Below are 22,600 nucleotides of genomic sequence, written 5' to 3'. Positions count from 1 at the left end.
GACTCCAAGTACCTGGACCATCTTCCACTGCTTTCCCAGGCACATTAGCAGGGAGCTGGATTGGAAGCAGAGCAGCTGGGACTCAAGCCAGATGTCGGCTTAACAAGCAGCAGCTTAACCCACTGTGCCACGATGCCAGCCCCATTTCTGCTTAGTTTCAAATCACTCATTTTGTAAATGTAGCATCTCTTCTTTGTGCAGTGTGCTTTCAGTCCACCTGGTGTGTTTTCCCACTGTGTATGTCTGATCTCCCCAAGTAGTTTAACATGGGCACACCTGTACACACACACTGTTGACTAACTACATCGCCCATGAACCAGTTATTCCTATCTTTGGGAGCAACATGGAATCTCAGGTTTCTGTCTGAATCACATAGCATTAATTTTGTTTTGGTTACTGTGATATGCAAACACATTTGTTATTTTATTTTTAGCACCAAGTCATCTTGCAATCGACCAAAATCCCCAGGTTCTTTTCACCTAAGTGACCGTCATCTTAGTTTCTTACTTAGAGTAGTTAATTGTTTTCCAGCCTCATTGCAAACTTCTATGTTTGTTCTGGTGGCAGTTACGCTAGCTATGAAGACTATGTGGTAACACCGTAAAGCTTTTTCAAAGCCACATAATATAAGATTATAGCTTTTCAAAAAAAGCATAGGGAAAAATACAGGAAGAAAATACTTAGAGGAGACTCACAGGTGAGAAGACGGGTTGAGTGACAAGGTGTCAGGTAAGGAGCCAGTACTGGATGTGAAGATAAGGAGTGCAGGCCTAAGGCCAGACTGCATGGATTCAGATCCTGCTTCTGCCATTTGGTTTGGTAAGACCCTGTTTGACCTTAGATGTTACCTGATTTTTGTCTGCTTTTGGGGAATGATGATAATAATAATAATTACTTCATGGAGTTAATTGTGAGGATCATATAAAAACACAGGTATACTGCTTTAGCACAGTAAATGTTTAGTGGTGTTAACCTCTTTTGGTGCAACAACTTCAAACTCCATAGAAGTTTGTAAAGGAATTTATTTTGTGAACATTGATTAAGTACTTATGTGTCAGGCCTTCTAATAAAGGCCTAGGATAAATGAAAAATACTTAATTTTGGCCCTTCCAGAAACACAGCTTTGCACGTGAAATGATGTAAATAAGATAATTATGACCCACATGGTTAATGATAGCAGTCCCTAAAGGCTGCTGGAAGAGAGGAGCGGGGACTAAAGACGATGGTGGGGAGTGAGCTGAAGGGGAACACACAAGGCTTGTTCCTGCAGGACAGGCAGAAGAACTGAGCTGAGCTGTGTGCATGGTAGGAGAGCAGCTGTGTGCCATTGCAGGCGAGGATGGAAGATGAGCCTGGGCACAGAGATCGGGAAGCTCCCCATGTGACTCCGAGGGACACAGAGGCTTCCTCTGGGAGCGAGTGGAATCCACCAGAGAGCTGTAAGCAGAGAAGTTATCTAGAGATTTGGTTGGATAATCCAGGCGAGAGGTAATGAAGACCTGGAATAGTAGCAGTAGTGGTTGGAGTGACCAGAGGGAATACTGGAGCTTGTATGAGAAGCAGAGTGGCCTTATCTGATTTGCTGAGCACACAAGGATGGAAGGATGATGTTAGGAGACCGACATATTGCATGCAGGTGGGAAGAAAGTGATAGGTGAGTGTAACTCAACAGGCAGCTGGAGTTTTGAAGTGGAAGCTTTGAGAGGAGAAGCCTGCAAGAAAGGTTTGGGGGAGGGGGCTGGCACTGTGGCATAGCAGGTAAAGCTGTGGCCTGTAGTGCTGGCATCCCATGTGGGCCCCGGTTCAAGTCCCTGCTGCTCCACTTCCGATCCAACTCTCTGCTATGGCCTGGGACAGCAGTAGAAGATGGCCCAAATCTTTGGGCCCCTGCAACCATGTGGGAGACCCAGAAGAAGCTCCTGACTCCTGGCTTCAGATTGGCCCAGCTCTGGCCTTTGGAGCCACTTGGGGAATGAACCAGCAGATGGAAGGCCTCTCTTTCTTTCTCTGCCTCTACCTCTACCTCTCTGTAATTCTGCCTTTCACATAAATAAATAAATCTTAAAAAAAAAAAAAAAGGTTTTGGGAAACCATGAGAAGAGGTAGTCCCACCAAAGAGAATACAGAGCAGTAGTTCTGAGTCCTAGTTAACGTTAGGATTAATTGGAAAGCTTTTATGAAAAATATGGATGGTCTAATGACATGTCTAAAACCTCTGATCTAATGGATCTGGGGTGATGTCCTGGTTATCAGGAATTTTTGAATTTGTTTTTAATATTTTTGTATGTTTTTTCTCCACTTTTTATATTGTAAAATATACGCAACATAAAATTTTTCATTTGAACTGTCTTAACTGAACAGTTCATGAACAAATACTTTACCAGTGTTTTGCAACTGTCACTACTAAGCATTTTTGGAACTTTTATACATCTCACACAGACACTCTGTACTCATTAAACAGTAACTTCTTATTCTTCCTCTTCTACTGCCCCTGATAACCTCTGTTCTTTCTGCCACTATGACTTCAACTGTTTTAAGTACCTCCTATGTAGAATCATAATGTGCCTTTGGTGTCTGCTTTCTTTCACTTAGGACGTATGTAGGGTGCATCCAAGTTGTCCTCTTTCAGTCCTTCATTCCCTTTGAAGGCTGAATACTATCCTAGTATGTGTTTGTTTCTCCATTTATGTGATGATAGACATTAAGTTGTTTCCACCTTTTAGCTGTTGTGAATAATGCTGCTTTCAATATGAATGTAACAGGATCCTCAGAAAAAGCTATGTTCAGATTTCAAAAATTGTTTTCTGCAACAAACCAAAGTTTTAAGTCCATTTTCCACTATTTGAAGTTTCCTCATACATATATCTGTTTTAAAGTCCCTGTGTCCGTTCTTTTGGATTTATACCTAGAAGTGGAATTTCTGATTAGTATAATAATGTGCTTAGTTCCCTGAGTTTACAGATGCATCTGTGGTTGAGAATCTGTGATGCAGAAACAAGGCTGCTTAATCTGCAGGCTCCTTAAATGGTTTGAAAGAATTAGTGACTTTTTATGAGAATCCTAGGTCTTATTTTGTATGTGTGCGTTTTCACTTTTTGGCTTTAATCAGACTTTCAATATGGTGAGCTTAACCCCAAAAGCAGGATGAAGAATCCCTGGAGAACCTAATTCTAAAATAAGGAAAGGGATATTGGCATTTAGAACAGCAGTTAAGTCGCTGCTGGGGCACCACATCCCATATCAGAATGCCTGGTTCAAGTTCCAACTCCTCCACTTCTGCTCCAGCTTCCTGCTAATGCACACCTTGGGAGGTGGTGCATGATGACTTGAGTGCTTGGGTCCCTGCTTCCTATATGGGACACCTGAATTGAGTTCCAGGCTCTTAGCTTCAGCCAAGCCCACCTATGGTGGTTGCAGGCATTTGGAGGGTAAACTAGCAGATGGAAGACCTGGCTGTTTCAAAGGATTTGAATAGGCAGCTCATCAAAGAAGTGCATTGAAAAGAGCCTCAATATCACCAGTTATTAGGGAAATGGAAATCACATCCACAGTGAGATACCACTTCATTCCCACTGGCTATAATAAAAAAAAAAAAAAAAGAAGAAGAAGAAGAAGAAGAAGAAGAAGAAGAAAAGAAAATAGCAACTGGTTGGTGAAACTCTGGGAAAACTGGACCCCTTCTGTGTTGCTGCTGGGAATGTAAAGTGGTGTCGCTGCTTTGGGAGGCAGTTCTTTGGGAAGGTACACATAGAGTTCCTAGATGCCCCACCTATTTCATTCCTAGAAATAGATCCAAGAGCATTGAAAAAGCGTATCTGAAAAATTTGTACACAGCTGTCCACTGTAGCATTATTCATAGTAGCCAAAAAATAGAATCAGCCCAAATGTCTATCAGCCGATTAGTGAATGTACAAAATGTAGCATACCCATATAGTGGAATAATTGTCACAAAAAGGAATGAAGTACCAATATATGCCACAGTGTTGCTGAACCTTGAAAACACTAGGCTAATTAAACACAAAAGCCACGAAAGTCCTCTTCTTAAATGATTCTATTTAAATGAAATGTCCAAATTAGACAAATCCATTGAGACAGAAAGTAGTTTAGTGGCTATCAGGGCTGAGAGAAGGAGGAAATATATGTGTATGAATTCTAAATCATATGTGCCCCAAGTATTTGGCGTAAAGTATCATAGACATGTATTCCTTGGATAGGTCTGGTTAGGAAGGAAAGGGGCTGGCGCCGCAGCTCAATAGGCTAATCCTCCGCCTGTGACACTGGCACCTGGGTTCTAGTCCCGGTTGGGGCGCGGATTCTGTCCCAGTTGCCCCTCTTCCAGGCCAGCTCTCTGCTGTGACCCAGGAGTGCAGTGGAGGATGGCCCAAGTGCTTGGGCCCTGTACCCGCATAGGAGACCAGGAGAAGCACCTGGCTCCTGGCTTCGGATCAGCGCAGCGCGCCAGCCGCAGCGGCCATTGGGGGGTGAACCAACGGAAAAGGAAGACCTTACTCTCTCTCTCTCTCTCTCTCTCTCTCTCTCTCTCACTGTCCACTCTGCCTGTCTTAAAAAAAAAAAAAAAGGGAAGGAAAGGGTTGAAATTTGAGTGGTCGCTACAGTCAGACTAAAGGGATCCCCCCACCCTCTCTTCCTCTCTCTCTCTCTCTGTTTTAAGAATGGCAATTGCCTGAGTCTGGTAGTAGATTAAATTAGGAAGAAGTTGAAAATGTGGTAGCAGCAGATCCTCAGAGAAGTTGGAGAGACCCAGGAAAGGAACCTGGAGTGGTTAAGGGTTCAGGAAAAGGGATCATACATCTTCTAAGACCCCAGACATGATGCTGAAGAGAGGGGTGGATATCTCCAAGGAGGAGAAAGGGAAGTTGAAGAAAGTTAAATTGAATGGGCATTTACTGAAGTGGTAAAAGCCTGAGACCAGAGTGAAGGGTTGGCTAGAACTAAGGGCCCGGGCCAGTGTAAAAAGCTTGTTGTATACTGGGCCATTCCACCCCATAATTCCACAATACGCTCCATTAGTGCTCGGCTGCCCACTTACTGGAGTAGAGAGGTCTTGGGAGGAACTTTTACAAAATGAATTCTGTGAGAGAAGAGGTGTGAAAGTGAACTAAGGGTGCTAGGGGTGGCATGGGGTGGGTCTAGCGAGAAACAGAGGAAAGGAAATAGAAAAAAGAGAGAAGGGCCTAGGTCCTCTGTACACTGATGACCAGTTACTGTGGAGGGAGTCTGTGCTGGGAGGCTGTGGGCAAAACCTGGCACTCAAGTGGGAGCAGTTCGAAGGGTCTGATCATGGAAGGCAGCGACTGAATGAAGAGGTGAACCTTGCTGGAGCTGAGACTCACACAGACCTGTGAGGAAAGGTGCAGAGACTTTGACCACATTGGGGATAGCGAAGAAGACCTGATAATCACATGCCAGGGTTTGTGGAGGATGAAGTGGTGTGTTGGTGAGTTTCAGAGACAGGAAGAGAGGTAGAGGGTGTTTTTAAAGGAGCAGATGTGGTTATACAGGGCACTGTTGATGGCGTGGTGGCCTGCTAGCTACCCTAAAGAATGGAGGTGGTTTGCCAGCACCTCTGATCCCTGCTATCTGTGGGGTGGGAGCACAGTAGCTTCTGTTAGACTGGACTGCAGGGGAGGTGGTGGCCCGTGAGGAGAGCAGACTGATCAGTGCTCTGTTAACACCAAGAATGGTGTCCACCAGCTGTGCCTGTTGGTTTTCCATTGTCTTCTGGCCCAGCAGTCAGTGCTGAGCAAGCTTCACCCAGTTCCAAACCCTTGGACCTTCCCTAAGGGCTTCTGCATGACTTGGTCTGATGGGGAGCCAGGAAATGTAAAATTTTTTTAAAGATTTATTTTGCTTACTTGAAAGGCAAAGTTACAGAGAGAGGTCTTCCATCCTCTGGTTCACTCCCCAAAATGGTCACTATGGCCCGGGGCTGGGACAGTTAGAAGCCAGGAGCCAGGAGCTTCTTCCAGGTCTCCCATGTGGTTGCAGGAGCCCAAGGACTCGGGCCATCCTCCGCTGCTTTCCCAGGCACATTAGCAGGAGCTGGACTGGAAGTGGAACAGCCAGAACTTGAACTGGTGCCCATATGGGATGCTGGTGCTATAGGCCAGGGCTTTAACCCACTGTGCCATAGTGCCAGCCCCAGGAAATATGAATTTTTAAAAGCTCCTTGGGTGGTTCATTAGTGGCCGAATTTGAGAGCCCCACCTCCCCCATGGAACCCGTTTGCTTTCTTCTCCACAACAGCACTGTGCAAGTACCTAGCTGACTTCAACGTCCTGCTTCTGGGCATTCCCCTGCCTCAGTATCTTCTGTCGACATTCCCAAGGTATTCAATTACTAGTAATCAGTTTAAATTATAAAACAATATTATGTGGTAATCTTCAAATTAACCAAGCTAGTACCCATTATGGTTGTGTGAGATGGGAACTCACATTCCCTGCTGAGGGGATTGCAAATTAATAGCTTCTAGGAAAATAATTGGACAGTATACATAAAGAGGCTTAAATATGGCCACTCCCTTTGATGTAGTAATTGCATTTCTAAGACTTTATTGTGGGTAAATAATCAGAAATGTGGATCAAGATTAGCATACAGAGGGGCGAACATTTGGTGCAGTGGTTAATTTGCTGCTTGGAATGCCCACATCCATATTGGAGTGACTGGTTCCAGTCCTAGCTAGTCTACTTCCCATCCAGCTTCCTGCTACTGTGCACCCTTGAAGCTAATAGGTGATGGCTCAAGTGCTTGGATTCTTACTGTCCATGCCTGGCCCAGCCTTGGCTGTTGCAGGTATTCTGGGATACACTGGCAAATGGAAGATCTCTCTGTTTCCCTTTCTCTCTGCCTTTCAAGTAAAATGAAATATATACAAAAAAAAAAAGATTTACATAAAGAATATTCATTACAGCATTGTTTCCATTTTTTGCTACTATAAATAATCTAAATGGTTAACATAGAAAATGCTCAAATTATATTCATGTATAGGATATTATAGAACCATTTTATCATATTTATAAAGATACAGTTCATGCCGTGGGAAAACTTCAGTGGATAACATTGAGAGAAAACAGAACTACAGCTATAAAATTATACATACAGCGTTAAGTTTTTGGTGATTCTCTTGGTGAGAAGAATAAGTGCTTTTTTTATTTAGTGTTTTGTATTTTCTAGATTGCCTAGTAAAGGCATATATTACTTCTATTAAGCGAAAAACTTAAATAAAATTCTAAGTCTAATCCCCTTAGCAGAAGAACATGATAAATTTATTTGAGGTGAACATTGTAATGAAGTCTTCCATGCTCGTGCTGATCCCCAGTGTGTTTTCCAGATCCTTGCAAACTGACCATTTACGTGATGCACAGTTTTGCCAGGTTGTCAGCATCAAGCTTCCTAGCTTGTGGGTTTTTGTTTTGTTCTTTAAAATAGCTTTATTGACATATTAAATTCATGTGACATCAAATTCAGCCTCTAAAAAGTGTGTGGTTCAGCGGTATTCAGCTCATTCACAAGTGTACAGCCAGCACCATTATCTAATCTCAGAGCAGTCCGGCAGCCCACAAGGAAACCCTGTACTCATCAGCAGTCCTTCCCCATTTCCCTCCCCCAGCCCCTGGCAACCACCAGCCTACTTTCTGTTTCTATGACGTCGCTTACTCTGGACATTTCACACACACACTCGTGCAGGAGGTGGCATTTTGTAAGGTCCTGTTAGCTAGTGCTTAGCCTTGCCTCCCTACACTGCCAGAGACATCATTTACAACACTCTCAACGTAGCTTTCCATGACTGTTAACTTCAACCCAGAACTTTTCCTTGTGTTCGTGGTTTATTAAATGAACAGGAACTACTACTCATTCTAACACTTGAGGCTTTCAGACGATACAGCGTGAGCACTACCTAAATATCTGGTAAATAAGAGAATCGAATGAACAGAGTGCGGTCTGCCTTGTCCCTCCCCTTTTTGCCCCCTTGGAGAAGAAGATAATTGCCGAGTTAGTCCTGTTTCAAGTTACTGATGGAGCAAGAAAATTTCTAAAGTTCAGGGCAGCAGTTCTTGAACTTCAGGGTAGGCAGTATCAAGGGCTGCGCACCCCCTCCAGAATCGCTCATTCAGGAGGTCTGATGAAGAGCCAGAGAGTGCCGGCCTTCCAGCTCCTAGGTGACAGAGTAGCATGGTTCTGCCGTGCCCCTGTGTGCGCTGCCCCAGGGAGAGGCAGCCAGCAGCAGTAGCAGAGCCTGGCAGGGAGCCCTGGCAGCAGGAGGCTGGCAAGGAGAGCAGGATCCGGACTCAGACTGTCAGACCTCTGGCCACAGTAGCCACTCTCGCTTAGCCTCGCTCTTTATCACCTGGTCTACTCTGGGGCCCGAAGGCATCTTGCGTGTGCTCACCACCACTCCCCTTCCCTTTGCTCAGTTCTACCCATTCTCCAAAACTCTGCTCGGGTGTTCAGAAAACCTTTGCCAAGTCTTTGCCAACAATAAGTCGTTTCTCCCTCATTAGCGCGCTGTGTTTTCCCTACGTACTGTTTTCCATGTTCATTGTATCTTCTTCCTAAGTCTTAGATTTCCTGAGATCAAGTTCTGTTTCTCACCCAGTGATTATATTGCAGTGTCCCTGGAACACTGTAATTTGCCCTTAGCAGCTACTCAATAATTATTAGTCCAGCTGAACTAACCAGAGGAAATACATGAAAAAGGATTTTTAAGTTAAAAGCCCATAATTTAGGTTACATTTTAATATCAAAAGAGACCTATGTTAATGAAAACATGACCTTACATTAAACTAAATCATCCAAATGTGTTTTTGCCTTAATACTCACTTACCTTGGTTCTGAAACCTTTGCTTAAAAGAAAACACCAGAGAATCATGTTTGTGCTTATGAACACATATGTAGTGTGCTGTGTTATCTCAGAGAGCTAGCTTAGTTTTCTCTATGTCACTCTAATCCAACTGGAACCAGGGTTTGCATTTCAGCTTTATGAATTATTATCCTTTTGATTGTGATACCAGACAGAAGAGATATAATACAGTTAGTTGTCTCTGAGGTGTCAAGCAATTATCTTAATGTCTTTAAAGTTTCATTGCATGCTTATTACTTGCCAGTTACGGCTAAATTAGGTGCGGCAGTCTTACAGATCTTTATCCATGGGTGTAGGTTTTACGAAACAATTGTTCTTTATTCTCTCAGTGCAAAAACATCTTAGGACTAATAAAGAAAAAAAAAGTGGTCGAGCAGCACATTATAAAATAGGAGTTTGTTTTCATCTTTTAATGCCTATTCAGGACCACCTTATTTAGGCCGTTAAATTATTGTTTGTAACACACTTCAAGCTCTTTTGGGTTTAAATTTGTTTTAACTATTGAAGGCGTAATTAGAAGGTACCATTCTTGAGTCCAATTATGGTTTTAGCTCCACAAAGTGCTGTCCCGTCGCTCCCCTTCTGCTGCAGTGAAGAGGAGAAAGCTCTGCGCTCTGGGCCTGTCAGGCTGCTCTGTGCGCCTGCCCCACATTGGCCCAGACTCAGGCTCCATTGCACAGTCCCAGTGGTTCTATGGGACTGTGCTTCTGCTGATAGCTGAGTGTCCCAAAGCTGCAACCGAGATCTAATCTCTCATAAACTTACAGCATTGTTAGCTTTGATGAATACTGAAATTCAACATTTGAGAGAAAAAAATAAAATGTTTGAGTCCAAGGTACTTCTTTCAAATAACCTATTTTTATAAATAAATCCCTAAATTCTAGTAACTCTCAGTAAATCATCCTGGAGGTATGTGTTATTTGCAAATAAAAATGTTTCATTGGGCTAATTTTTAACAGACTGCATTGGATTTGTCTGGAAGAGGAGGAGGGCCTCTGTTGATCCAGAGCTTTTTCTTTGCTAAACAACAGCCAATATATTTATTACAATCTGACCAAAAGTAGAAATATAGCAATTTGTGTCATAAAGGAAAAAAGAAAAGAGGGCCTCTCAAACCAGGCTTTCCCCTGCTAGCTCATTTTCTACTTTTACAGAGTATGATGGAGAACGAGATCATACCCAAAAATATTTCAGCAGCGGGTGTGGGGCACATCCGATTAGCCACAGCTTGGGCTGCTCGGATCCCATGTCAGAGTGCCTGGGTTCTACTCTTGGACCAATTCTAACCCAGCAGATGATAGCTCGGGTCACTTGGGTCCCTGCCTCCCACCCATATGGAGTTCCAAGCTTCTGGCTTTGGCCAGGGCTGGGCCTTGTAGACATTTGGGGAGTGAACCAGCAGATAGAAGATCTTGTCTCTGCCTTTCAAATAAATAAACTTAAAAAAAAAAAAAAGTGTTTCAGGAAGATATTTCTTACACTTCTTCTACCCTAGTGAGGAAACATAATCTTAACCTACCTGAAGGACTGTAGCCACGTAGGAACCTTATGTCCTCTGTAGCCACACATCCTTGATTTCAATCCTGTACTTCATGCTTAAAAAGTCTTAGCTCTACTTTATTTTCCTGTTTTCACTGGAGATAAAAAAAAAAAATTCTCAGGAAGTTTGGAAGAAGAAATGGGGCTCTTAAGTTGCATCCCCAACACCCAGCCACCTGCGTGGCAGGCAGCAGTGTGGGGCTGCACAGGATGGGCGTGCCCTGAACCCCTACTGGGAAAGCAGGGGTGGTTCAGGATGCACAGGAAAAAGTGCTCCTTTAGCCAGAATGTAGCTTGGGGGGCTTGGAACCAGGAGGAGGGAGCCACTCATTCTTGTTGGAGGAAGAAGAATGTTTTTTAGTAACAGTAGCTGGAAAGCTCTTTAAGCTAATTTTCTTGCTCTAAAAGAGTCACATTAATGTGAGAAGAAACCTAAGAAAGCTTATAAAGTTAAAGGGCAAAGGAAGAGCTTAGTGTAAATTGGGAGAAATGTAAATTAACATAGTTATAATGCAACTTTGGTACTTTGGAAATTGTGAAAATATATTCCTTTATTTGCCAAAGGAAATTATGTATACTTATATTTCATTGCTAATATCAGTAAGATCTGACCTAATTTCTTACTTCATGCATTTTTTGTGCCTCTTAGTATAGATTTACCTCGATGCAATAGTCTTGCTGAAAAAAGAAACCTTAATTTGTGTCCTAAAGAGCTGATTGTTTAGGGGGAAAAAAAAAAAACTCTCCCTTTCCTTCCCTGTTCCCATCTTCCTTTTTTCTTACTGTAAACTCAGAAAAGTCTGATGTGTTAATGAGAAGAAGTCTGGCAAAATGCAGAAATTGATTGCACCCATAATTCCATCAAAATTGTTTACTGCTAATATTTTGGTGACTTTTCTTCTAATTTTTCCTACAAATTAATTTACTTCTCCTACTGTATTCATCATCAGCTTAGACTGTTTCGTAGAGATTTATGTTCTATTAAATTCAAATCATATCTTAAATTTATGAAATAAGCCCTTCCTATGTGCCAGTTACACTTCTGTGCCCTCTGTATTTCGTATTTTCAGCAAGCCTATTATGATTTCTCTGGTTTACAAATGAAGACACTAAGCTCCAAAGGGGTTAATTAAATTACTTGCCCCGAGGGCATAAATAATACCTGCTATTCCAGGGCTTCCCCACAGTTGGCGGGAGAGAGAGGAAATGCTCTTAGCTGCAACATTGTACACCCTTTCCTATGTTTGCCTTAGTGATTACATAATCAAGAAATTCTGTTAGAAAGCTCTCTGCTCAGATGTCACCCCTCAGAGAGGCACATATGGTAGTCAATAATATTTGCTGAATGATTGAATGACCTCTGCCTTCAGTTCTGCCTGGTATGAATTCTGATCTTCTCATTCAGCCTCTCTTGGACTGAGAGGATGAAATGTCCTCTCGACCAGCGTCCCCTCTGTGAATCCCTACTTTGGATGCTCCGGGCTGGCGGGCAACTCTAGTACACCTCATTCTTCTGCACCCAGCTGTGGCATCACATCTCGTAGCCATCAAGGGCCAGATTCTGGTTTCCAAACCGGTTTATGCCAGTTGTGCTTGTTATTATAATTGCATAATTTAATTAGATATTATGTAACTCATTACACATGAGTTTGAAAAGATAGATTTGTTTCCATGAAATTAAGACTCAAGGTCAAATAGACTGGGAGAATTAAGAATCTTGTAAGTTCTATTAAGAATGTGGTGTCCGATTTTTTTTTCTTCATATAGTTGAAAGGCCTGACAGACAGACAGAGACTGAGAGACACCCTTCCTAGTCCAGCATTGTAGCTTGCCAGCATACCATACTGGAACGCCAGTTTAGTGCTCAGCTGTTTCCACTTCCCCTCCAGCTCCCTGCTAATGCACCTGGGAGAACAGCAGCAGATGGCCCAAGTGCTCAGGCCCTTACCACCCATGTGCAAGACCCAGATTGCATTCCAGGCTCCTGGCTTTAGCCTGGCCTAGCCCTGGCTTTACAGCCATTTGGGGAGTGGAACAGTGAGTGGAAAATCTTTTTTCCTGTCTCTCCCCCTGTCTCTGTCACTCTGCCTTTCAAATAAATAAGATAAATCCTTAAGAGAGAAAAAAAAAAAAGAGGTGTCTTCCATCTCCTGGCTCACTCCCCAAATGCCTGCAACACCTTGGGCTGGACCAGGCCAGAGCCTGGTACTCCATCTGGGTCTGCAGTGTGAGCAGCAGGGGCCCAAGCATTTGTACCATCATCTACTGCCTCCCTGACACACTTTCAGCAGGCTTGATCCTAAGTGAAGTAGCCAGGACTCAAACTGGCACTTCAGTATGGGATGCAGGTATCCCAATCAGCAGCTTGACCTGCTGTGCCACAACGCCCACCTATGAACATCTAGAAGTTTTTTTTTTTTTGTTTTTTTGTTTTTTTTTTTTTTTTTTTACAGGCAGAGTGGACAGTGAGAGAGAGAGACAGAGAGAAAGGTCTTCCGTTTGCCGTTGGTTCACCCTCCAATGGCCGGCGCACTGCGCTGATCCGATGGCAGGAGCCAGGTGCTTCTCCTGGTCTCCCATGGGGTGCAGGGCCCAAGTGCTCCCTGCACCTGCATGGGAGACCAGGAGAAGCACCTGGCTCCTGGCTTCAGATCAGCGCGGTGCGCCGGCCGCAGCAGCCATTGGAGGGTGAACCAACGGTAAAGGAAGACCTTTCTCTCTGTCTCTCTCTCTCTCACTGTCCACTCTGCCTGTCAAAAAAAAAAAGAAAGAAAGAAAGAAATACTTTGTATTTTATAATGGTATTGCTATATTTTTAGTCACTGTTTACTAAATTAAATTACAAAATAAAAAGGTCTTCAAAAAAGTTCATGGAAATGCGCATTATGAAAAAAATATGCATACATTTCAGATTTTTGCACCAAAATAAATTTATCTTTTCATTCTTTTTTCTATGAACTTTTTGAAGTACCCTCCTTCTGTTTTCTAAGTTTCTCTAAAAAAAAATTGTCATTTATTGTCTTAAATGTGAATTAGGAGAATTACTTATGGAAACAGGTCCGAGAGGTCATATCAAAGTGAGGATTAGAAGCAAGGAAATTTGCACAAAACGCCAAACTCATAGTAAGAACTAGGTATGTGTTAGCCAAAAATCCAGCAAAACAAAACATACTACATTATGGGAGAAGACTCTTGATTTAGAACCTTTTTACAACTCAAACTGTAAAAAACATTTTCTTGTGTAGGTACAAATTGTCTTGCCTTTGGCATTTCAATAAGCTTCGCCCACAAATTAGAAAGTTTGTTTTTAATCTCACAAAGTTAAAATGGGTTTCAGAATAAAGATCATTGGGTTTTAACACAGACAAGTTATGAAGCAAACACAAGTGCATGGTGATTCTTGGTTTGATTACTTCTTTCCAGAATGCTAAGCCTTCCGTGAAAACTGGTTTTCAGAATATTAGCTAGACACTAAAGTACACTCGGCTTGGAGGGGAGGGGAAATGCTTATATTATGCAAAAAATACAGCTTCTTCCCACGATGTTTTCGCGGAGGCCTTATTAAAGCCTCGTCTGCTATTCCTGGCCATGTCAGCGGCGGCTGACGTCGTTGGGTGCAGAAGCAGCCCAGTGACTGGCTGAGTTAAAGAACTTAGCCTATGAGAATTCAGAAAGCGGAAACCATCGCAGCTGCTGATGTCAGACTAGACACGTTCCCCCGTAGGTACTGACAGTTTAGAGCAGCTGCCCGCCACTTACCTATTCCGCAGTGAATTTTGCTAAGACTAGACTGGAAGAGTTTGTTCTCCCCTTCTCTGGGAGATATGGATTATGGAAATGTTTCCGCAGAATTTCTGTGCAAGCAGTGGACATGAATGTAGCCATTTATTAGATTATTGCAGCATGTGTTACCAAGCTGCTGCTGCCCATTTGCAGCCTAATGTGTTTATTACAGTCTTCCCAGTGGCATCCTGAAGTGTCTTTCAGCTAAAAAATTCATGAGTATTATTGGCTTTCGGTCAGAAAATGGAATATGTCTTCTAGTTACTGCCTGATATACCACTTTAAGGCCATTATATAAAAGTAAATCTAAGAGCAGAGCATGTTGAGAAGGAAGGAATTTTTAGCTTAAACATTTGTTTACACACTGTTACTGCTGTACTCTGGACCAAGCCCACGAGAAGGTAGGTGCTAAAGCCCCTTCACTGGCAGAAAACTTGTGGTTGTAGGATATGTTGTTTTCTTGAGTCCTGCACCTAACTGCAAACAGCTAGTTTCGTATTATTGGTAAGTCCGATCCTAGTGAGAGTAGTTTTTGTCTGGTTTACTGCAATTATTTTTAGAATATAATATATTGCTGTAACTTAGTAAAGCTGAACTGAGAATTTGTTTCCAAATAAGATACCTTTAATTCTGGATTTATTTGGAATGAGTTCCCTAAAATGTTGCAGCCTAACTATTGTCAGTGTCTAAATGAATGTGTAGTTTTATGAGTCTGAATCTAAAGAGACAAGTGAGGCAAGTTTAAAATTTTATGTATAAAAATCAAGGAGCATTACAGTCTTAGGTAAATATGATGTTAAAAATGTTCTTATAATCTAGTAGAAAGTAATAACCCATTAGTGGAGATAATGTGTTATCGTCCCAGCTAACATTTGTTTGAAATATTGTATGGCATCCTCTCTCCCTGTGCTAAATGCGTTGCTTGTTTGCCAGTGGGAAGAAAAGGTTTGGATTTCTGTGTGTTCTCATCCCTGCATTTAGTCCATCTATGTAGTTCTCTATGTCCCGTTAGCCTGTGTGCTGCTTCATTGTTTGTATAACTCCGCAATATCTTTTCACATAGTCTGTACACTTAGAATTTTTTAGATGATTTATTTAATTATCACCAAAATAATATTTGTTCAGGGTAACTTAAGCCAGTTAATGCTCTTTGCAAAGAGGCATTGCCCTCCTGTGCCAGTTGGATCTCTACTTCTGTATCATCTTTCTGACTCCCAAGGTTTGACTTGCTCTATGCTTTATTCTACCTTTCCCAGGCATCTGTAGCCAAAAAAGGCATGTTTTGTTTATTTAAACATTAGATAGTATGTTTTCTAGACTTCTCAGAGTCTGACCCAGAGGTTTTGCTTTTGTGTAGTAAAAGGATCCGCCTGGAGCACAGGATACTGTGAGGGAGAAACTGCTTTAAGGCTGACATGAGCAAATGTTTTCACGTGTAGGAAGGAAGGGAGTGACTGGAGCTTTAGCTGTTGAGGTGAGCGTCCTAGCCATGGTGCCTCTGAAAGAGGAATAGAATACAGATGGAGACGTGCTGAAGTGACAGTTTATGAATAGGTTTCTATTGCTTAGCATTTCTTGGTCCTAAAAAGCCTGTGTTGAGCAGCAGGCTGTGTTGTAAAGAGAGTTCCAGAAGAAGCTGAAAGAAATTGGGGAGGCCTCTCTGGGCCCGGATTTGGAGCCAGGTGATTTACCAGGCAAAGTCCCGCTCAGGAAGGCGTTGGAGACAGATGTCCTCTCAGCAGCTCTGCGTGGGTCATTTCTACTTTGGGAAATTTCATCGTCTCAGAGGAGTTTCGGAGAGGGCTTGACTTGTGGGGGGAAAAAGACAAAAAACAAAAAACCAGTTCTCGGAGCTGGCAGTAGGGGTCCGATGTTTGATCATTTTAATTTGTCTGGGTTCCAGCAACAGCATGAGTATTCTTCTTATTTATTTGTTAACTGAATTTGTTCAGCATATAATAAATCTGACAGTTTTACAGGCCTTGTTTGGAAGATGGCCTTTGCTGATAAAAGATAAAATGCACATTACAGTTTACATGAATTCTGGATGATTAACTAGCCTTAATGGTACAAGGCTGTATCGCAAGTAAGAGCTTTTTACCTTCTAAGATATATTGATGAATTCTATGAAGGGAGAGTGCATTTCTGAATTATTGCAGGTCTGATATTTATTTTTGCTTTCTGTCATTATGCTAAGAATTTAAATGACATCCTTCACTCTTCCCAGAATACTGTTATTTTTAAAAACAAAACTTACTAAATCCTGTGGCTGTAACTCTTTTCTCTACTGTCTAGCTCGCAGAACTTGCTATCAGAGGACGTGAGGGCGGATGTACTGTCACTGTGAAAAGCAGGGAGATCCTGTTGTTTGTTACAGATAGTAAGAATGGACACATTGAAGCTTTCTTTTTCAGCCATGTCCTTTTGCAAGCCCCAACATCTGGTAGAAACTGGTTTGCACTCAAAGACTATAATTACCATCAGATACAGCCAGAGTTTACTCGCGCCATTTTCAGTTTTTTAATGACTTATATTGAATAGTTTCAGAATTGAGGATGAGATGCTCAGGAATTTTAATTCCAGGGTGGGTATTTGGTACAGCAGTTAAGATGCCACTTGGGACACGCGCATCCCAAATTGGAGTGCCTGGGTTTAAGTCCTGGCTCTGTTTCCAGTTCCAGCTTCCTACCAATGTAGACCCTAGGAGGCAGCAGATGGCTCAAGTAGTCGGGTCCTTGCTGCCCAGGGGGGAGACCCAAGTAGAGTTCCTGCCTTTGGCATGACCTCTCCCCAGCTGGTGTGGGCATTTGGGAAGTGAACAGCAAACCCGCAGGGGTGAGATGGTTCCTTCATTCGTATTCATGTTCTCTTTCTCTCTCCTGCCTTTCAGATAGATTTAAAATTCAACTTCAATCTATTTTATTTCATGCATTGGTTTTAAGAAACTATTTATTTAGGAATGGTTACAAAATAAAAATATTTTGCCCCTCAATACTATCCCTTCAGTATTTTCTGTCACCTAGATTTTCAAAAGAACGCATTAAATCTTCTCTGCTTGTATGGCTCATTTTACCTTAGGTACTTTTCTGCAAGTAGGCCTATACTAGACAATGTTTATCAATGAAAAATCTTTGTGTTGATCTCTGGTTTTTATTTGCGTCACTCTTGCCTTGCCTAGTACTTTGAGCAGAGGGAAAATGGACTCACCTGGCAGGGCCACCTGTTCTGTGAAATACTAAGGCTTGCTGCCAGCCAGCCAAGCCTCAGGTAGGACGCCAGGAGTGTGCGACAGTCATCCAGAGAGCACGCACAACCCCTCTCCCGAGCAACTCATTAAGGAGGCTCACTGTTATTATTTGGTTTGCCCACTAAGGAGCAGGGCATAAATCCACGTGTCTGCTCCAGGATTGTGCTACCCTAGACCTCGCATCATCGCTTCCACGCCCTCCTCCCTTCCCTGCACCTGCCGTAAAGTACTCCTCCTCTTTGCCTTTTTCTCTCTGCATCTCAGATCTTTTTGTTTTGCCTGGGAGGGCATCAGTGATTCAGACGGGATACTCCTCTGAGCTGGCACTTCTGGGATTCCCCAGCCTCATCACCCCGCCACCCTGCCCCACTTTAGACGTTGGCACTCCTGCCTCACCCCCCGCCCCCACTCCCCTCCTTGGCCCCAGACCCCTTCCCTTCCTGCCCTCCTTTTTCCCTTTAGTGGTGTATAAGCTGCTTGCAAATCAATGTGGTGGCAGATAGTCCAGGAAAATTGTTCAGCAAAGAGGACATATGGGGCAGAAACAAAAATAAGGAAATAATCATGTTTAAAAAGCTGAAAATTTTAGAATTTGAAGAAATCTGCTGAAGATATCATTGCTTAGCGCTTAAGTAACTTCAAGAGGAGAATAATGATGTTTTAAAGACACAAGTAGAGTGCCTTGGAAGCCAGCCTTGGGTAGGTACAAGTGGAATGTGAAGTCTGCCCAGAAGGTTTTTCTGACACCAGAAATGTGTGCTCCCCTCCCTGCCCTGGCTTACAGGGCCTCGTAGGCATGAACTTATTGGGAGATACACATTGGGAAAGCCGAAGGTTCCTGATGCTGATGCTAACATTAAGTCCCAAAGCTGAGTAAGTGTGACCTGCTAAGTGAAACAGTCACCGACTCCAAAGCTTTCTGGCCTTTCTGATAGTACTGTACATTTTAGTAGACGTGGTGAGACTTCTGAGGGGAAAACAGTCATCTTTTACTCATAAAACTTAATCAAACTTTGCCTCCTATTTAGAGCATTTTGCTATATACTGTAGATTATATTTTAATGTTGAATGTTAGAGCGCAGGTGTTGTGGTACAAAGGGTTAAGCTGCCACTTCGGACACCCATATCCGTATCACGATGCCTAGTGGGAGGCCCAGCTGCTCCACTTCCAATCCAGCTTCCTGCCAGTGCTTCTGGAAGGTTGCAGATGATGGCCCAAGGACTTGGGCCTCTCCCTCCCACATGGGAAACCCCCGCTGGAGTTCACGGCTCCTGGCTACAGGCTGGCCCAGCCTTGATGCTGCAGGCATTTTGGTGGGGTGAAGGGGGAAGTGGATGGAGAATCTCTGTTTTCTCTCGTTCTCCCTCTCTGTGTCACTCTGCCTGTCGAATCTTTCTCTAAATTTTTTATGACTTTAATTTTTTATGACATGGAAAGCTGCCTCCAGGGTGCAGATTCCATAGGTCGTTCATTGCAGCTTCACTTAGACTGGATGTGTAAGGTTTAGTCTCACACGCTCAGGACTGAAACCTCAGAACTGAATGCTTGGCAGGCAGGTTTCATTTGAGAAGGATTCTGGTATCGGGCTTTTTGCTTTAACCTCTCTCCGCCAGTACCCTGTGGGCTGCCCCAGCTCCGCTCCCCACCGTGTGAAGTCTTGCACCTTCCTCAGGGCCTCCTCCCCAGCCAGGCTTTGGCCCTCGCCCTACAGAGGAGCGCCCCACAGTCATCTCGTGGGTGGATGTGCCTTACCCTCACACTGAGTTCTCCTCCTACCCCGTTTTCTTCATTTCTCCTTGGACTCAGAGCCGTGAGCCTCACTTAACGATGGCAGGCATTCTTTGTTGAATGGATGGAGGTGATGTTTAGGTGACAGGAAGGGAATCAAGCGCGGAAGCCCTGTAGTCCAGATCTTGCTGCTGCTTCCACCTGACCTGTGCCTATTTAGCTACGTAGGTGCAGGCGGCCATTTTTCTGCCAAGGGCCGTTAGGATATTTATAACATCATTTGCAGCCCATATGGAATTATCAACTGAGAAATCAGCCTGCTGTAGATTTATTGAATTTCGAGTCCTCACTGTGGTTGCCTTGGCAGGGCCAGACTAAATGACTTCCTGGGCCTTACACAGCCTGCAGGCCAGACGTTCCCCACCCCTGCTAGAGGAAGAATGGCTGATGTATGAGGAGACCCTTGCCATTTGCTAACCTGCTCGGTTGTCTTATACTGTAGATGCTGATGAGACCCCATTTTACAGAAGAGGAAGTGAAGGTGTGAGAGGTAAAGCAGCTTTTTATGGTCACAGGGCTAACCATGTCATGAGAATTGGGCATTAATTCTGGCCCATGCTCCATAGAACAGCCCCTGTATGACTCTTGCCTCTGGCTCCTAACTCCAGCTTCTGCCAGTGTGGGCTCTGGGAGACAATAGTGATGGCTCATGGGATTGGGATCCTGCTACCCAGTGTGTGAAGCCTAGGTTGTGTTCCTCTTTCCAGACATTGTGGACATTTGGGGAGTGAACCAGAGGATCGGAGCTCTGTTTGTGTCTCTCCTCCCTCCCCTAAATAAATGAATACTGTTTTTGGGCCTGGCACTGTGACGCAGCAGGTTAATGCCCTGGCCTGAAGCGCCAGCATCCCATATGGGTGCCAATTCTAGTCCCGGCTGCTCCACTTCCAATCAAGCTCTCTGCTATGGCCTGGGAAAACAGTAGAAGATGGCCCAAGTGCTTGTGCCCCTGCACCCGGAAGAAGCTCCTGGCTCCTAGCTTCAGATTGACACAGCTTCGGCTGTTGTGGCCATCTGGGGAGTGAACCAGCGGATGAAAGACCTCTCTCTCTCTCTCTCTCTTTGTCTCTCTGCCTCTGCCTCTCCTCTCTCTGTGTAACTCTGACTTTCAAATAAATAAATAAATCTTAAAAAAATACTGTTTTTTAAAGTTTATAGAAAAGTGGAATTAAAACATGTTTATTTTGATGCAAGCAATTTTTCAAAAGTCTATGAATATTTGGAGCCGGCGCCGTGGCTCAATAGGCTAATCCTCCACCTTGCGGCGCCGGCACACCGGGTTCTAGTCCCGGTTGGGGCGCTGGATTCTGTCCCGGTTGCCCCTCTTCCAGGCCAGCTCTCTGCTATGGCCAGGGAGTGCAGTGGAGGATGGCCCAGGTGCTTGGGCCCTGCACCCCATGGGAGACCAGGAAAAGCACCTGGCTCCTGGCTCCTGCCAGGATCAGCGCGGTGCGCCGGCTGCAGCGGCGGCCATTGGAGGGTGAACCAACGGCAAAGGAAGACCTTTCTCTCTCTGTCTCTCTCTCTCACTGTCCACTCTGCCTGTCAAAAAAAATAAATAAATAAATAAATAAATAAATAAAAATAAAAAAGTCTATGAATATTTGTTCTGATAATATGCATTTTCCATGAGCTTTTTGAATTACCCCTGTACTTAATGAGTAGTTACTAAGTACAGATTTGGCTTATTATCAAGCCAAAATTGTGACCACAGCACAGGACCTTGGGACTTGGTTTCATTGCTCCCAACAGCAGGAAGCTGGGCATCAGCGCACAGAACTGTGCCCGGCAAGTGACCTCTTGAAGAAAATGTACAGTTGGTGCAGCCTCCTGCAACGGCTATACTACTACTTCATTTTTCTTACAAATGGTTCTTTTAAAAAAAAAAAAAAGGCAAAAACTGTGCTGCTGAGTTGGATCAGAATATTGAGCAGAGGAGAGTGTAGTGAGCCTGGGGCTGAGTGTCCCAGGGCTCATGGAAGGCAGCTGCTGGATGTGTGGCCATGACACAGTGGGTAGTCTTACGTCAGGTCTTCAGCCCACCTTGCTCTTCATCCCGCTCTTGGTCAGCCTGCTGCTCTCTGGCATCCTCTTTACGTTCCCAGTCTTCTACTGACTTGGCCTTCCCTCTGATTTTTTTTTTTCCTGGTCCAAAAGGGGAGAAAAACCATTCTCAAAAGTAAAGGAGACCAGGGCCAGCATTGTAGTGTAGTGGAATAAGCCTCCACCAGTGGCACCGGCATCCCATATGGGTGCCGGTTTGTGTCCCAACTGCTCCACTTCTGATACAGCTCTCTGCTGATGGCCTGGGAAAGCAGTGGAAGATGGCCCAGGTGCTTGGGCTCCTGCACCCACATGGGAGACCTAGAGGAAGCTCCTGGCTTCAGATTGGCTCAGCCATTTGGAGAGTGAGACAGCAGATGGAAGACCTCTATCTTTGTCTTTCCCTCTGTCTGTCTGTAACTCTGCCTCTCAAATAAATAAAGGTGATTGACACTGCTGAGATGGGAAGTAGCAGAGAACTGGAGCTCTGGGAAAGGTTTTAAATGCTGACTTGAGCTTTTGGGACTGTGTTGCCTTTTTTCCCTTTTGCTAAGCAGTCATTAAGCACCTTTTGCACTTTCCTCTGAATCTTGTTTGTTTAGGTCGTTTAGAGCTTCACCATCTCTTGCTCTTTAGCTCTTGCTTGCTTCACTCAGTGTTTGTTTCCGCTAGCACAGATCAGCACAGTCTCTGTGGTTTTGTGTCCTGTTTTCTTCCTGAAAGGAATGCCTGAAGCAGGAGCTAGTGATGGCCGCCTGCCCCTTGGGGGTCACTAAAGGCCCCTTGATTTTGAGGGTGCTTCTTAAGACCTTTGGTAATGGCAGCCAGAGCCCTCTGAGAGAAGGCAAGTCCAGGGCGGCAGGCTGTGAGCCAGGCCACCCCCGGGCAGTGTGCAGCGTGGCACATCCAGGGAGACAGCTGCTGCAGGGGGCCGGCGCTGAGTCTCCCTAGAAAGCAGAAGATCCTCTTTGAGGAGTGCTGGTTCCCAGGCCCTGGGCCAGAACTTGAGGCCACCACAAGGGTATCTGATCTACCTGAGTAAACTTGGAAACCCTCAGCCCTTAGTGTCATGGCTCTGTTTCTTCCTGGGGCTGTCTGTCCTGGATGAGTATTGCAGCACAGCGTTCACATTGGCCAACCCAACACCGAGACTGGGAGGAGCCTTTGCAACACCTGGAGTTTCTTAGAGTGCAAGATCTCTCCTGAAACCGGAAGCTTGCAGCCCCCACCCAGCACTAGCAGACTGTAGTTCATGATGCTATTAGATCCAACTCCTGCTTAAAGAGTTTGGGCCTAATGAAGTATGCTTGGTTCTTTT

The 22,600-nt window shown here is 44.2% G+C and overlaps 1 protein-coding gene across 30 annotated transcripts in view; it reads left to right on the top strand.

Annotated features, from left to right (window-relative positions):
- Positions 1–22,600, top strand: part of NCOA2 (nuclear receptor coactivator 2) — a 299,083-nt gene that overhangs the window by 161,812 nt on the left and 114,671 nt on the right. The window contains exon 1 of one of the 30 annotated variants that reach the window (XM_089335368.1): positions 13,039–13,119. The exons of the other annotated variants lie outside the window; for them this stretch is intronic. The gene's annotated coding sequence lies outside the window, so the exon portion shown is untranslated. Of the gene's footprint in view, positions 1–13,038; positions 13,120–22,600 lie in introns of those variants that run through there. 30 annotated transcript variants of the gene reach the window in all.

This window comes from Oryctolagus cuniculus, chromosome 6, assembly GCF_051225735.1.
Source record: "Oryctolagus cuniculus isolate XC-2025 breed Fujian yellow rabbit chromosome 6, ASM5122573v1, whole genome shotgun sequence".
Taxonomy (NCBI): domain Eukaryota; kingdom Metazoa; phylum Chordata; class Mammalia; order Lagomorpha; family Leporidae; genus Oryctolagus; species Oryctolagus cuniculus.
This window is presented reverse-complemented; position numbering and strand designations above follow the sequence as displayed.